Source organism: the organism of the source record quoted next, unplaced genomic scaffold (genome assembly GCF_019419815.1).
Source record: "Pyrus x bretschneideri cultivar Hongxiangsu unplaced genomic scaffold, Pyrus_bretschneideri_v1 Contig49, whole genome shotgun sequence".
NCBI classification, from domain to species: domain Eukaryota; kingdom Viridiplantae; phylum Streptophyta; class Magnoliopsida; order Rosales; family Rosaceae; genus Pyrus; species Pyrus x bretschneideri.
Genome location: NW_025999786.1, coordinates 2,343,849 through 2,362,200, shown reverse-complemented (window position 1 = coordinate 2,362,200; position 18,352 = coordinate 2,343,849).

The window sequence follows — 18,352 nt, the reverse complement described above, 5'->3', positions numbered from 1 at the left end:
CAACCCTTCCAGTTGTAGATCAAGATCATTGTTGGTGTTTTTGCACTCCTTGCAAGCTCAGGAGTCGATTCATACCCTTGGTTGGGCATGAAACCTTCGAAAACCCTAGTTTGTCACGAACTCCGATTTGGGTATTGTTCATGCAATCGTGATTGTGAAGTTTTTAGAAATTTTTAAGCTTCTAGGGAGCTTTGGAACATCTTCACGAAGCTCGGAGAAGAAAAACGAAGTGTTTTGGATGTCAGGAAGTCCTGGTTCGAAGAGTTGCAGAGGTGGTCGGAGTTTTGAAGTTTGTCCGGAGAGTTTTAGTGAGATTCAGGTCCTGAAAGTGGTAAGGTTTTGTTCCTTGCATCATAAGCTTCATTTTGGTTCAGATTTCATGAATTTTAGTGAAGAAACAAACGATTTATAATGTTTAGAAGTTTTTCCCAATTTCCGGCGACGGCGGCTAGTGGTTCACCGGAGAAGAAATGAGAATATTTTGTCAAAGTTGACGAAATATTCCTAACAACAGCTAATGGCGTCAGATTAGTTTTAACGGAATATTCCTTACGGTGTTAACTTTTTCGTTAGGCGTGCCAGGCACGTGGCCGCGCATAAGGGCGCGTCTGGCTGTGCCTTGGGCGGCACGTGGGTGATCGAAAATTTTTTCTAAAAATATGGGGATGTTCCTAAGGTTGTGTAGATTATGGTGGTATATTCAAACACCCCATTTGAGCATTGTATGAGAAATTATTACCTAGTTTTGTTTATGTGCATTAAATTGACGTTTATATAGTTGTTTCGCATATAAGTGAGACCTATCCTGAGGATGAGCGTAGTCAATCGAGGCTCGGGGGCTACGATCCTTCAAAATATCAGTGAGTGGGCTTTTGGTTTTCAATATATATCTATATACTTGATTTTTCCCAGAAAATCATTTTAAATGAAAGTATGTTTTGAAGTACCATGCCAAGTATTCATATATTTTATACATGCATTAGTAGTTGCATATATTTATGGTTGATGCTGTGGACGCTCAGGTAAGTACCAGGTGAGTTATCTAATGTGTATGTAAATTGAAGATTATGTGAGATGTTTAGAAAGCTCATTAACCTGCACCCCGGTGTTAGTGCTCCGCCAGAGTTGAGGGCTTAGCCTTCACGTGATCGTTCACCTCTCGCACCACACACGCTCATCTTGGATCCAAGGCAAGTGCCAGCCTATCGTATAGACCACTTTAGGTGGTTCCGACTTGTAGGTGACTTGCGATACTTTCGCACAGCCTTCACGTGATTGTAGCACTAGAGCGTATTTATTTACACCCAGCTTGTCGTACAGACCACTTTAGGTTGTTTCGACCTGTGTGCAGGCATATTGTTGATGAGATATATATATATATATATATATTGTTGATCTCTAGATTCCGCCGTATAGGTCACGTTAGATGACTCTGGTTGACTTAGCATTTTTATTGTGATTTAGCACCTGGATTGCATGTTTTATACTGAGACATTTGGCATGGCATAATATTGATACATTCTGCTTTCGAGCCTGATTTGATATATGTTTATATATTCTATTTTCTGGGAAAAAGTTATAGGTTTTACAGCGAGGGTTTCGAACTTTTGAGAAATGAAATGATTTTGAAAAGCTTTGTTTTTGCCCACTCACACTTTCTGTTTTGCGCCCTTCCAGGTTCTAGGTAGGAATTCTCGTTGTTGGCTTGCGAGGGCTTCAAGGCAGTTCTGACAGACTACCAATGTAGGATTATCTTTGAGTGTTATTTAATTAGTACTTATCTGGCTGGATTGAAATTTGGCTACTTATGCTCTGATTGTGCATTCCACACTTATTTTCTCGCTAGTACTTTGGTAGTTGGTTTTTATCTACTCATATTTCTCTTTATCTTTATCACTTCTGCACTGTGCACATGGTTACGTCACTGTCACGTGACAGCCATTATGCCTTGATTTCGGTCAGGGTGTGTCAATCAATTTCCTTGTTTGGATTCATAAACATAGAAATTTAGGACTTTCGGGTAAAAAAAAAAAAAAAAGAATTTGGGGACCTCTAATTCTCAAGTTTAAATTTCATGTGAATTGTTGTTTCCAAGTTTTCATGAGTGAGCTTTAAATGTTAAAAAAACACAAAAAAAAAAAAAAAAAAAAAAAAAAAATCAACCATGAGTGGCCACCACAACACGACATCATCACTACCACCATTGCCGCCGCCTACCATCATCATCACCACCATCCACCATCACTACCGTAGTCGCCACCACCACATCACCATTAGCAGGGTCACCAACACCACCTACCATCACTACCACCACCGCCACCCACCACCATCATCATCGTTGCTACATCTAACACACAACATCATCACTGACACCTCTACCACCACCAGATATCGTTGTCTCCTCCACCATCTACCGTCAACGCCACCACTATTACTAGCACATTTCCTAACTAACTCCTAAATCTCATTGTTATTTTTTTTTTTTTTTTTTTTAATTTTTTTTTGTTGTCAAATCTCATTGTTCTTTTTACAGCAAACAGGACACTCCATCCCTACAGTTTCGGTTTCGGTGCATTTGTTTTATTAGTAATGCAAGAAGTTAGTTTTTTCTTATAAAATAAACATTGGTGGAGAAATGTAAATGGCATTTTTGGCTCGAATTCTATAAAACCAGCCCAAATTATGAGTATTCTAATCAAATTATAGTACATGTAGTTGGTTTCATTAATATAGTCGAAAAGTAAGGCATTAATTATGTTGTCTACCTTTATTATAAAACATAGAATGGTAACACTCGAGAGGTATTTTTAGTACACACAAAAACTTTTCAGTATATATTAAGTACTACCAAATTATCAAGAAGCTTTATACACAACGGATATTTTGTCAATGTTAGTCTTGTTAGACCATCTCAAATGCTAAGTGCTAAAAACCAAAAATATAGCCCCTTTTTTCACTATTCTTATATGAAAATGGACTCAAATTTGCATTAGACTGAAATTTTTTGTATAACTGTATTTTAATTTATTTTACTGAATATTTTGATCTAAATTTCTTTTGTACTTAAGCATGAACCCAACCCAAATATACATTACTGTTGTAGGCATAATTTACTGAACCATTGTGCCTTTATTTATAGTAGTATGGAAGGTTAAATCCTTACCCTAATAGGATTACAACTCTAATAGGATAATATCTAACCCTAGAGAATATTCCAAGATATCCCTAGATACACTAGGATTTACACAATCAGATTCCTAATCTAATAGGACTACAACATTCCCCCTCAAGTGTGTAAATACTTAAACAAATGGCGCATCATGTCTTCAGCGATGAAGTACAGTTGATGAAGTCGACGGCATAATGAGCGAATGCGAGTCTCATATCAACGAACGAATGCATAAAAGGTAAAACTCACAAAACCTCACTATGGTAAAACCCAAGGTGGGAGAAAACCTATAGGCTAAGGAGAAAAGTGAGAAGTTGCATTAAGTCAAAACTATACGTCTTCTTGACGCAAGTAGAAGCGCTTACAAGGGTATGATCAACCCAAGATGGGTGCCTCGTCAAAACCTAGTTAGGTAGCAAAAACCAGTAGGAAAAATGCTCCTAATCGTAAGGAAAAAGAGTACATTTAGATCAAATAAGTATACTTCTGGATACTCCCCCTGAATATGCTCAACAAGAACTCCTAACCATGTCTCACGTGTGGTGTAGTGAAGTGAGGTGGGTCTTGGAATGATTGGAAGGTTTCACAACTAAGTTCATATCATGGACCTCCAAGATATTGCGATATCCCTTAACGGTAAAGACATAACCATTTAAGGATGTGCCTTGTGCGGGTCTGATAAGTAACTAGCGTTAACATAACAAATAAGGCAAGCATCATTCTAAGGATCAAGGGGTTAGATCCGCTCTGTATGCGTTAAGATTTGCCCAAATCCGTAGTAACTTTAGGGTAGTGGAAAACGTCTTTAATACCAATTCAATGGTTACGTGTAGGCGATGTGCTTCATCTTTACCAATAGATCAATAGCGAAGGAGATGTCCTATCTAACGTAATGAGCTAAGTACAACAAAGCATAAAGTTGAACTTAGATATAGAATTTCAGATTCCATAACCTCTTCAAGTGTCTTATTTGCATATAATGTTGGAAGATCACAGGTATACTCAAAGGTAACACCTTAGGGGTGTAGTTCGACTGGTAGACCAAAGTACCGTCATAACAACACTTGAACTTCAGGTCAAGGCATAAACGAGTTTTTCCAAGATCCTTCATCTCAAATTCCATCTTCAGGTGCGAAGCAGTTTTCTCAAGCTCTTCTAGAGTCTTAGTGAGATTCATGTCAATGACATAAACTGTAACTTTAGTAATTCGAAATAAGACTTCATAATTTAACACACAAGGGCATACTTCATATCCTTGACTAATCAAATAATCATTTAGATGGGTATACCACATCTGCTGGATTGCTTCATTCCGTAAGTGAACTTCTCAAACGAGTTGAGAGGGTGTTCTGTGGTTTGGAACTATTTGAACCAGTCATTGTAATTCTTTTGAGGACCTATATTGGTACATTACAGCGGCGTAACTTGGCACATGAACTGCACACCCAATGCGTAAATACGAAACATCAGGTTCGTACTTAGTAACCAACTGTAACATCGAAATGGTTGAGTGGCAATGGGCCTCAAGGCAGACCAACATAACTACATACAAGATTGCATAGCCCTAGGCAAAAATCGAAAGCTTGGTGCGTTTACCAAGGTCTAGTTGATCATTGAAATTGCACTTTATGATCACTCTGTAAGGCTATTTGGGGTAAATATGGGGATTCAATGTTGAATTATAAACCCAAAAGACATGCAATACGTATAAAAAATTGTCAATATAAACGCTCAGGCATTATCTAATCTTCCAGACTTTATGGGATAAGTAGGGTGGTGAACCCTTAAAATCTACCAGGAGGTTTAGCAGCAATGTGTGTGGACAAACATGTGACTAGTTTGTCAATTCATCAACCATAACCATAAGTATTTATATGGTCCGTATTTTGGTTGGATTAGTCCACATATATTCCCTTGAGTCCACTGTGAAAAAAGGTGATTTCATATCTTTGCGAGGGATGATTTAGAAAATCAATTTCCCCAATGAGCAAGCTTGGTAAAGTGTGATTATAGGCACAAGGTCCTTACTTCAGGTAAGGAGATGCATCGTGGCATCATTGTTCGACCTAAGTGTCCCAAAAGGTTGTGCCAAAGCACGAAAACTGCTCGAATCACCCGGCTCTAGGTTGGCCACATGTTGTGTGTTCCTAGTTGGGAGACAGCCCATTGGGCCCAAAGTAAAGCTTCAGGCTCATTTTTGGAGGTGGTGCAAAGATATTTCACTTTATTTTCTTCAATGGTTTCAATCATGATCATTTTTCTCTCGAATATCCTTAAGACTCAACGACGTTCTTCCGGAACGGGAAGAATATAAGGTCTCTAACATGGTAATTTAGTACCATTTATACAACGAGGAGCGTACCAATGCTCTTAATCAGGTTGGATAGACCTGAAGTCGTTGCTAGGAATGTGATTTAGGCATAAAGTTAGTGTGTGTAGTATCGCATTCATCCAGACAACTAACTTTCCCACATTGGTACCTAGTCACATGTCTAATTGAATTCGATCACATGTATACAAGAAACATAATTCAATTAACTCATATTCGAGGACAATATCAATAAGATTATTTATAACGAAAAACAAACACCAAACTTGAATCCAAGAACATGGAAAAATGATCACAAAGTAAATGGTTTACTAAGGGGATTCGGCCAACAAGGCCGTCCATGTCAAAATCCTGCTATTCCAACGACGTTCATTGGAGTAAAATTAGTTTCACATATTGACTACGAGAATGGTACTCCTCAACGACATTGGTAAAGGCATGAACAGGTGCATAACCAATGATCTATTCCATCGAGACGGAAGTAGATTTTGCAGGGTTGAGGTTCGGGAATAATATCCTTTATTCTTGAAGTTTTAGGTCTTAGGTGCCAAGGATCACGCTTCGGGCGTGATGCCACACCTTGGCAAGCCCTGATTATACCATATGTTGTAAAAAACAAACTCAAAATTGGATTGTGAGATAGACAGACCTAGACTTGGGTTTAGTAGACACCAGCCGAAGCTGGAGGGGTTTGTTCGGTAGGCTTCTGCCGAAGCTGAGTAGTACCATTCGGTGGGCCCCAGCGAAACTCGGAATCACCATTTGGTAGGCCTTGACCGAACTGGGTCGAGCCATTAGGTAGATTCTAACCGAAGTTCAATCTATACCATTCAGTAGACTCCAGCTGAGGCTAGGTCTATACCTTTTTCTCACATTTATAGTAGTAATCAGATCTGAGAATTTGGTAAACTTCTGCTCTCTACACTATTACTTGGAAGGACGAGAAAAGTATTCTGCAGTCAAAATTCGATCGAATTTATAAACTTCAGAGTCGTACTCATTCATAAACATAATCATGGTGTGCTTCAGGCAATGTCTCACATGATCAGATGGTCCGTAGGAGCGAGCCAAAAAGCTATGGAATCCTCGTTAGGGAGGTACTTCCGTTTGTAATGCTTCGGGTATAAGTTTTCGAATGAAGAGCATGACGGGGGCTTATTCAGCTCTTCCATGCCATTGTTGGCTTCAATGGTTTCTCAACAACTTGATAGTCAAGTAGAGATTCACGTCTTGTACCCTACATAAAGTGGTTTATATTAGAAATGTCCAAATCAGGAAAATCAAACTTGTGACGGTTCTACAATCTACTAAATTAGAGGGAACAAGATTGTGATTGGTGCTATGGGAATGAATTATCCATAAGCATCAAAATTAGAACATTCGGGTTCTAAGACATGGTATACATGAAAAATTTGGGTTTTCATTGGTGTATTACTTTATGAAAACTTCGGGTTCAAAGGCACTAAATTTGAAACTACAGGTTTAATTTAGTTTGTGAACGATTAGTTCATAAAAAGAGGTTCCTGCAAGAACACATAATCCAATGTGCTGATTTAAGTGCAGTGGATTTGAGTTGCTTCAGGAACTCAAGTGTGAGCGCTTCGAGACTACGAAAAGATGTCAACAGTTCAAAGAAGAGAAATAAATTATTGAATCGTTAATGTCCAAAAGTGGGCTTCAGGCCAATAATTGTGGATTTCTTGTCAGATCAATGGACTGTTGGTCAGTTTTAATTAATTCAATAGATTGGGACCATTCAAGGTTGATTGTGGAAGCAAAATAATGACATACGGGTCATATTAGCTTTGGTTGGCGATGGGCCAAGTGACAAGTATATTATAGCTTAATTAGCATTAACCAAAAACATTCCAAAAAAATTTGCGTATGGTTAAGAAGTAGGGGATGCCAAAATATGGCATCGGGTCAAAAAAAAAAAAAAAAAAACCACAACCCATCACGTTTAGGGTGGTTGTGTGAGGTACGGCCTTGTAGCAAGCTGCATGCCTTAGGTTACATGAAATGGTTGCAGGTCAGCAGGCTAGGGAAATGAGGTAGAGCCCAGCAGTGCTAGGCTTGCTGGCAAAGGCGTGAAGGAAGCCTATTGGCTACTGGTTTTTATTTTTGGTCCAAAACACAGAAGCCTAGTGAAGCAAAATTGCACATAGCAAAATTGCGTAATGCATGAACATATATATATATATATTGACAAATATATGACACATATACAATATATATCGGAAGGTAAATATAAATGTAGGGGGTTCATGCATCATGGGGAATGTTTTCATGCTTCATGGTTGTTTTAAAATATCTTCCTTTATTTGAAGCGTACCTGATTGGCAGAAAACGACAAAAACCTTTGAATTTGTAGAAGATCCTTCTCTGAAAGCTGAAATTGCATCTCCAATGTGTTGTATCACGTTCAACACAAAAAAAATTAAATTGAATCAATAACATGTAGATCAATTTAATAAAATAATAAATCAATCATAAAAATAATGATTAAAACGTAATACTCCCCTAATTGAAGATCAAACTCTCTTTAGCGTAGCGTCAAGAGTGTGATGATAACGTGTTGTAGGCATAATTTACTGAATAATTATGGAGGCCAGGAGAGGGGGTGCGGCACATAGAGAGAGAAGAGAGAGATGTGTATTTGTGAGGTGTGTTCTATTTCACCCCATTGTGCCTTTCTTTATAGTAGTAGGGAAGGTTAAATCATTACCGTAATAGGATTACAACTCTAATATGATAATATCTAACCCTAGAAAATATTCAAGATATCCCTAGATACACTAAAATTTACACAATCACATTCCTTAATAGGACTGCAACAATTACAAAGTATTAACAATACCATCTTTACTTTATCACAGTATTAACAATACCATCTTTACTTTATCACATAATATGATTTGATCAGGTGTTTCTGCACGTGTATGGACAAATCTTACCAAATTGCGTAATGGCAATATGTGATTAATCTTCTCACCCTATAGGTTAAATAATTTAACAACTTTATCTTTACAGTTGAGTAAGCATTACGCTCATAACTAATGGTTAATTAGTTTATAAGTACCTAGCCAGGCCAAATGGTTGAACCGGACACTTTGCCATAGATTCTTCATTGTGGGTCCCACCTTAAGTAATTTTTGTCAAAAGTGCGTATGTTATAGGTGGATCATCATTCGAGTTAAAATAATCCACTTGATGGGGCTTCAGTCATCCAACTAGGAAAATTAGCAAAAGATTTTTTTTTTAATTAAGCGATAAATTAACCAAAATTACAAAGAGAAATATTCAAATATTGTTGTGTCCTATATTTAACTGACAGGGAAAGGGGCCTGGCGGCATAGAGAAAATATAGAGAGAGATATGTTTATAGGGTTGTGTAGATGATGTGTTATTCCCTTATGAGTGTCTTTATTTATAGTAATAAGAGCAATAAGAAATCCTTCTCCTCCAAGGAATACAAGTCCTAAAAGGGAAGAATAACTAGAATAAAATCTAATCTAAGATGTACACAATCACACTTCAATAAGAAGTTTATAACACTCTCCCTTGAGTGTGTAAATACTTAAGTAGATTCGGCATCATCTAGAGTTGAGAAAGTCGACTCGTCGGCACTGATTCTGGGAACACGTAAGTCTCAATAAGGTAGGAACTTGCATAAGGAAATGAGTCTCACAAAAACCCTAAGGCTATGGTAAAAATCCGAGTAGGGACAAAATGCAGAGTCAAATGAAACATCTACGGGACATCATCAAGGATATGATCAACCCAAGGTGGGTGCCTCGTCAAAAACTTGTTAGGTAGCAAAAACCCTATGGGAAAAATGCTACTAATTGTAGGGAAAAAGAGTACATTAAGATCAAGCAAGTATACTTCAGAATACTCCCCCTGAGTTTGACATAATTTCAAAAAGAACTAACAATGTTACAACTCAGAAAGTTTACGCATACGAATTCCTTGAACATGCTTCTGAAACGTTGCATTCGGTAGTCATTTGGTGAAGAGGTTGGCCAGATTGTCTTGTGAACGGATTTGCATGACTTCAATTTTTTGATGCTCTTGTTGTTGACGTGAGAAGAAGAACTTCGACGCGATGTGCTTGGTGTTGTCTCATTTGATGTAACTATTCTTAAGCTGTTCGATGCATATTGCGTTGTCTCCATAGATCATCGTCAGGACTGTCAATGACAGGGTAAATATTGCAAGAGCTTCGAATGTAGCCCACAACTGCTCTCAGCCAGAAGTATTCCCGAGTTGCTTCATGTAGGGTAAGAATTTCAGCATGCTTAGAAGAAGTGGTAACTAAGGTCTGTTTAGTTGACCTCCAAGAGATTGTGGTACCTCAAACGGTAAAGACATAACCCGTTTGAGAACACGCCTTGTGCGAATCAGATAAATATGCTGTGTCGACATAACCAACAAGGTGAGAATCGACTCAACATAAGGGGGTGTGGCATCACTTGAGGATCCATAGGGATAGAACAAGCCCAGATCTGTGGCACCCTTAAGGTAGCGGAAGATGTTTTTAACACTAGTCCAATGTCTGCGTGCTGGTACATTACTGTATCTTGCCAAAAGATTAACAGTGAATGAGATGTCGAGTCTAGTGCATTGAGCAAAGTACAATAAAGCGTCTATCACACTTAGATAAGGAACTTCAGGCTCAAAATCTTTTCATCATCCTCATTCGGACAGAAGGGAACTCGTTTTGCATCTAGGGATCAAACGACCATAGGAGAACTCAAAGGTTTCGCTTTATCCTCGTTAAAGCGATGCAACACTTTCTTAGTGCAATTTGATTAATGTACTGTATCTCGAGACTGAGACAGTATCGAGTCTTTCCTAGATCTTTCATCTTAAATTTCGACTTTAGGTGCGCGGCAGTTCTCTCGAGCTTTTCAGGAGTTCCGATGAGGTTCATATCGTCGACATATACTACAATAATCGCAAAACTAGAATGTGACTTCTTAATGAACAGACAAGGGCATAGTTCGTTGTTCACATATCCTTGACTAGTCAAATACTCACTCAGACGATTATACCACATTCTCCTGGATTGCTTCAAACTGGTAGAGTGAACGCCTCAGCTGAATTAAGAATGTGTTCTAGGGTTTGGAAATATTTGATCCAGTCAATGTAAGTCATTCAAGAACTTTCATATAAATTTCCGTATCAAGATCTCTATAGAGATACACAGTTACTACGTCCATTAGCTGCATACCCAGTTTTTCAGAAACTACCAAACTGTTAAGGTGGCAAAAAGTAATCACATCCATAACGAGTGAATAAGTTTCATCATAGTCAATCATGGGGCGTTGTGAGAAGCCATTGCGCAACAAGATGAGCTTTGTAACACATAATTTTTTTCTTCTCATTACTCTTCCAAACGAAAACCCACTTGTAGCCAACGGGCTTCACATGTGGAAAAGTATGAGCTACAGGTCTAAACACCTTACGTTTCGCAAGTGAATCGAGTTTGACTTGGATTACTTGTTTCCAGTTTGACCAATTGGTTCTATGTTGACATTCATCAACGGAACGGGGTTCAATGTCATCGTTCAACATGATCTTAGTAGCTACTGTATATGCTAATGCATCGTTGAAGATCATCTCATTTCTATACTAAACATCATCCAAGCTAGCAAAATGGACAAAAATTCACAATTCTCGGTAGGTGGATTCGTCTCTTTAAGGTCGTTTCTGTAATCTAGAATTTCCTCATGAGTTGGATAGAATGAATTGACGACAGTCAGATTCACGGTAGGCTCTTCAGGGGCCTGTACAGTGGCTGTGGATCGGCCAAAGTGGTGTCCCAAGCCTCCAGGAGGGAAGTTCGTCGTACATTTGGTACATACATCTTTACAGGCACATTCACAGCTGGAATATGTGATCTTATCACTCGCACTAGATATGTGAAAGCATTTGGCATGCTCTTAGCTACGCTTTGAAGATCTAATATGCACTGCACTTCAGTTTTAGACTTAGCAATGTAGAGATCTAAATAAGACAAAGTGGGAGTCATCCACGAGAGTTCGCAACGTTTTTCAGGAACGTTGATGTTCTTATCTCCCCATAATCAACGGGAAGACTGTCTCATAGAAGTGACAATTCACGAAATGAGTGGTAAACAAATCGCTTGTCAAAGGTTCTAAGTAACGAATGATTGAAGGAGAATCATATCTGATATAGATTCCTATCCTTCACCAAGACCCCATTTTTGTACGTAAGGGCGGCGAAATCGGCATATAGACCGCACAACCAAAAACGCGCAGATGCGATATGTCGGGTTCGTATTTGGTAACCAACTAAAGGGCGTTATATGGTTGGGTTATAACAGGCCTCAAGCGGACCAACATGGTTATGGCAATATTGCATGGCCCCAGGTAGCGATCAGGAACTTGGTACATATGACCAACGATCGAGCAATCATTTGTAAGCACTTTATGAATGCATCTGCCGGGTTGTTGTAGGTATGAACATAGGGTACTGAATGTTCATCTTCAACCCTAAACGATATGCAATAGTTATCAAAAGTTTTAGATGTGAATTCTCCAGCATTAGCCAATCAAATAATTTTGATTAGATTATTAGGGTGGTGAACCCTGAGCTTGTTAATCTGAGCCATTAGTGTGGAGAGTGCACTGTTTCTTGTGGACAACAATCACACGTGTGACCAACGTGAACCAATATCGTAAAATATCTAAATGGTCCTCGGGGAGGTTGAATAAGTCCACATATGTCCCTCTGAATCCTTTGTAGAAAAATATGAGGAATCGAGTGATTCTTATCATAAGAAGGCTTGATAATAAGCTTTCCCATGGAGTAGGTTTGACATGTGATTCTTTGAATCGAACCTAAACTTCGGGTTAATGGATGCCCGTGTGATGATTTGAGGTACGACACATCGCTGTTCATCCAGGGTGTCCCAAACAATCATGCCGAAGTGTAATTTCGTGCTCGGTCCCAGAGGTAGGGCCGACCACATAGTGGCTTTTTATTGGGCGTATAGTCTTAGTATACAGACCACTCGAGATACGCTTCATCTTCTCTAGAATACGCTTATGGCCATATTCGTAGAAAGTTATGTACAGAAATTCAACTCCGTTTTCTATGTAGGTTTCAGCGTGGTAATTATTATTCTAATGTCCTTGAAACTCAACAACGTTCTTTTGGAATGTGGAGAATATAGTGCCTCATCAATGGTCAAAATTGCACCATTGGACAACATTATACGTGCTTTACCATAACCTTCGATCAGGTTAGATGGTCCTGCAAGGGTTGTCAGATGTGTATTCTTAGGTATGAAGTTAATGAAATAAATGTGTCCATGCCAAACGGTGTGCGTGGTTACACTATTTGCCAGACAATTAACTTTCCCACTAGTCGTACCTAGAATAAAATTAATTGAACCAGTCACAAGCATAAAAGTTTGAAAACTTAAATACATTCAATTAATTTTTCGAGAAAAGTTTATGAACTTCAGGTTCATAGTACTTGCAAACAAACGTATATATATACAAAAATATGCAACAAGAAAATATGCAAAGATATTCAAGTCTAAAATTATAATTGAATTAATTATTTGGACTTCAGGCCAAAATTAAAGTGCAGGTTAAAAAAAATTATAAAAACCAAATTGTCTAAAAAAAATAAACAATTAAGCTCGAGGGCCCAAAAATATGGACCAAAACCCACAGGTGGGTTGAGCAAATATGTGCCATGTAGCCCAGGCCCAAAAATGGGATGTGGTGGACATGGGTTGATCAGGTAAAAAAGAATTCGGCTGCAAGCCCAGTAGCAGCAAACGAGCTGCAAAAATAGGGTCCAAAACAGAGGCCCATATGGGCACTAATCAGATGAGGCGCAGTGCAGGTGCATCAATGCACCAGCTACAGACTGGGATCACGTGTATGCAAGAACACAGATGCACCAGCACGGGGCTAGGATCTGGTGCAATCGGTGCATGTAGGACACCATAACCCTTGGGCTAGTGTCATGTGTTGGGCCGAGCTGTGGTGTTGGCCACTTCAGGCAAGCCGGTTGAGTTCTGGACTAAAAATCATGGTGCAGGTTCGTGAGTTCGATGAGGAACAAATTTAAGTGATGGAGAAAAGGTTTCTAGATCAAGGGATTTAGAACCAAAGATTTGAAAAAAAATTCAAAGGAATTATTTTGGAATTCCGTTTAATTGTCGTCCACGATGATGAAAGTAGCCTAAGAACACAACTTCAGGTCTTGGTTTCCCAGAAAAGAAGACGGCAAGGTCATGGCTTGTGACGACGAGGGGGGGTTTTCTAGGTTTTGGGACGACGCCAGGGACGTTGTCGTTTTGGTTCGTTCACGGGGGTGGAGCTTCAGGCTCCATGGGGTTGGCTTGGGCCCTGAGTTCAAAGAACCCTAGAAGAATTATGTTTTAATTTTTTTTTTTTTCCATTAGTTCAATGCAAATGTATTCAAATAATTTAATGCATGGACATATATTTGATGCAATTCATGGCAATATCAAATTGACATAATTCAACAATTATGGATATAAGGCATACACAATTTATGTAGAATCTAAAATTCGATAAATATAAAGTTAGGTCATGCATTGTCACATCCTGGCTTGGGCCCTCACCACATCTGGGCTCAACTCCATCATAGCACAATATTGTCCGCTTTGGGCCCCGACCACGCCCTCACAGTTTTGTTTCTAGGAACTCACACGAGAACTTCACAATTAGTCACCCATCCTGGGATTGCTCTCGTGCGAACTCGCTTAATTTCGAAGGGATGGAACTCGAAGCCAGTGAATTCCCAAAAGGCCTCGTAAAGCTTACAAGATCCACTCGCCTGGGCAATGTGGGATGTTACAATCCACCCCCATTAGGGGCCCAATGTCCTCGTCGGCACATATTCGGCCAGGATTGGCTCTGACACCAAATTGTCAGATCCCGGCTCGGGCCCCACCACATCCCTAGCTCGACTCCACCGTAGCACAATATTGTTTGCTTTGGGCCCCGACCACGCCCTCACTGTTTTGTTTCTGGGAACTCACACAAGAACTTCCTAGTGGGTCACCCCGACCACGCCCTCACGGTTTTGTCTCTTAACTTTGGAGTTCCGATGGAACCCGAAGCCAGTGAGCTCTCAAATGGCCTCGTGCTAGGTAGAGATGAGAATATACATATAAGGCTTACAAGATCCACTCCCATGGGCGATGTGGGATGTTACATGCATTATGGTGAATGTTCATGCTATATAGGATGCAAAAATATCAAGATAAAAACCGTTGTTTTGAAAGAACTTGATTGCGTGATGATATTGGTGAACTGGTTTGATGCAGAAAACTTCCACTCAGATTCCTAAGCGTAGCGGTAGCAATGTGCTGATAACATGTTGTGGCCTATATTTAATTGACAGGGAGAGGGAGCCGGTGGCACAGAGAAACTATAGAGAGAGATGTGTTTGTAGGGTTGTGTAGAGGATGTGTTATTCCCCCTATGCAGTGCATTTATTTATAGTAGTAAGAGAGAGAAGAAATCTAATCTCCTCCAAGGAATACAAGTCATAATAAGAAAGAATAACTATAATTTAGGATTTACACAATCACACTTAAATAAGAAGTTTATAACAAATACGAATATGTTGTGATTAATAAAGGGCTCATTTATTCTAATTAACGTGATTACACTCATGTCTTCGAACCAAAAGAAGTTAAAATAAAAGCAAGAAAAAACTAATTAAAAAATATTATTCTTTTGTTTGCTAACTGCTAAGAATAATAAAAACTAGCATAGTGGTTCCCGTATGTGTTTTTTCCTATACCATTTGGCAGCATCTTTAATGCTGTTTAGTGTACACTATTGATTCCACTAAGTGCGATTTGTTTTCCAATTTTCTATTGGAATGTGTTATTTACACATCTGAATACTAAAAAGATATAAGAGAAGTAAAAAATAGTGTGTGAATATCACACTTCTTTTCTATTTAGCATTGTGGTAATAGTGCGATATACCAATAAGAGAGGCTCAACACTTTTGCAAAAGTTAGCCACTTGCAACTTTTTTATGGTACAAGGTACAACGAGAAACATACATGATACGTCAGATTATACGTAGTTATATTAGTTAAGTGATATTTATTTTTTTTCCATATTACAAGAGGTTCATACTTTATGGTTTAAACTCCCTTCTTTGTTAATAAAAAAAGGGAATTGTTATTAGCACTCTAAAAATATCATTTTACACTCCTCATCGGTGTATTTTTCTTTTTAATTATGGAAAGTTTAGAGTGTCAAATGAGAGTTTTGGAGTGCTAATAACAATTCCCTAAAAGAATACTAAGCAATACCATGATGATGCATGGATTGAATTTTTTTTTTTTTGGGTTGAAAAGCGTTTAGGGAGGGGAGAGGCTATCCCATTTTAGGGCTAGGATATACTGCAGGCCTCTTATAGATGGGATCTTAGTCATTTTTTATTGTTTTTACAGATCACCCACCAAGAGGGATTACCAGCAGTAGTACTCAAACATTGGCCTTGCTCTAATGAAAAGAACGATCTTTACCAACTTAGCTAACCCTAGTGGCGATGCATGACTTATTTTACCATAAAACTTATATTACCAAGAGGAATTGCGGGTGACGAGATTCAGACTTATATCCAACATTTATTGTTTACGTCTAAAATAACTTATATAAGTGACAATATTGCTTTGTTATCCGACACTATAAATTATCTATCTAAAATTTCTTTTCCAACAACATATACTATAAAACCGCCATCATTCTTTGACAGATTAAGCTAATTTTGTAGTCGTGTGATTTGGTATTCTGTTAGTTAAAAGAATAAGTATGCATTAATTTTTGTTATATCAAATGAAAATTTATTTAAGATCGATCAAAAATGTAACCAAGATTTCATACACTAAAAATCAATGTATCGGGTTCATATTTGTATGCAAGAGCGAGCATTAGAAAACGTAACAATTATGAGCTCATATTCTAACCACCTCAATTTTGAACAACAGTTGTTAGTACCACTTACTTCCTCTCTACGCCAAAAGCATATGGATTATGGATGTTTGCATGTGCATTTGGATCAACATTCATATATTTTTGGTGATTTTAGGTGACAATTAGCCAAATTGTTTTGGAGTTTTCTTGTCCTAGCTAAATAAGTATGGGGTAATTAAATGGAGTAGCGTACTAAATTTAGAAATTGGAGTAGCTACTTTGTGGACAAATTTTGTAAGTGTCCGGTATTCAAGTGGGTGCTCCACATATCATAATATAAGTGGAGGGACACAGAAAAATATATCATTTTTTTCACTTGTATTATGACATGTGGGGTACAATTTGAATACCTGATATTTGAAAAAATCTCTCCTAATTTGTGAAAGATGTTCAGCACACAGAATAGCTGCCAGTTATATTATATCTAGCCGGATCCACCTTCATTGCTATATACTCAAATTAATTAATATAGTAAATTTTGCATGTGAAGAATGAACTAAAAAGTTAATGATTGATTTGCAACAGATTATTGTGATTAGAGTTTAGGTAACGTGGCATGGCCACATGGTGGTACGAATTTATCTACATATAAGAATACATAGTATAATTTTGTGTACATGTAGTGCAAATAGAATATAAATATTGTTTGTTGAGTTAGCTAGCCCTTTTCTTTGAGTAGTTTATCAAATGCCCAATTTTATGGGAAGTTTATGACTTTTCTTTGAAAATACGTTATTTGCATTCCCCTTTGAAAAAAACATTAGTGTATCTAAATGTATCAAATAAATGAACGGTTTATCACTAATATATTACCTGATACGCGAGCGAGTCAAATCATCCATTTATTTCACACATTTGAATAACTAACTTCGATGCAGGTGTCACCCCCTACATTACCACAACAAAATTAATGAGGACAAGGTAAACCATCATTGTTCAATACATGTACCAACGAAAATAGGGGCCGATTGACCCAAACAACATTGCACATCTCCGGATTGTTTGGCGAGGCTAGAGAATCCGCTTCCATATTGGTTGATCTTGGAACCCAAAACTAGTGACAATTCTAGAAAGACTCCCCCAAGTTCTTAACTTTCACCAGGATAAAAGGCCTCCCAACTGACATTTTCAATCAAGCCAGATAAACATGAAATGGATTCAAGGGAATCAAATTCGAGCATTACGGAGCTATGACCCAAGGAGGCACCCAACTCACACCCTTGTAGCAGCGCAAATGCTTCAGCCGTCGCAACGTTCGGGGCCATGATGCGAGTACTTCACTGCAACAATGAAATCCCCCCCCATAGCTCGCATCACCACTCCAGCAAACCCAGTTTTAGTCGACTTGGACCAACTTGCATCAACATTCACCTTTAAGAATGGGGAGGTTGGAGGAGTCCATCTGAGCACCTGTCTTTCCCTGCTAGTAATCGAAGTCCCAATAGACCTAGGGACACTCAACGCATTCGAAAATGCACTCACTGAGTTGGAATTTGCCATTAAAACAGTTGTTGGGTTGATAGGCACTTGGTTGAACACAAATTCACACCGGGTTTTCCAAATATACCAACAAGAGACAACCACATATGCCTGCACCCAATTACTACTCACATTAGACCCAAGGTTGGAATTAAAGACAGATTGCAGCCAACGCAACCAATTAGAAATGCCTTTTTGTCAACTTTGTAATTTACTGCCCCACCAAACCATATGGTCTCGACCCAATGGCAGAGGAGTAATAGATGTTCTACTGTTTCATACTGGCTACGGCAAATTGGGCAGGTTGGGGTGAGGGAAGATCGCCTCCTAAATAGCACAGTCATAGTTGTTATAACATTGTGTA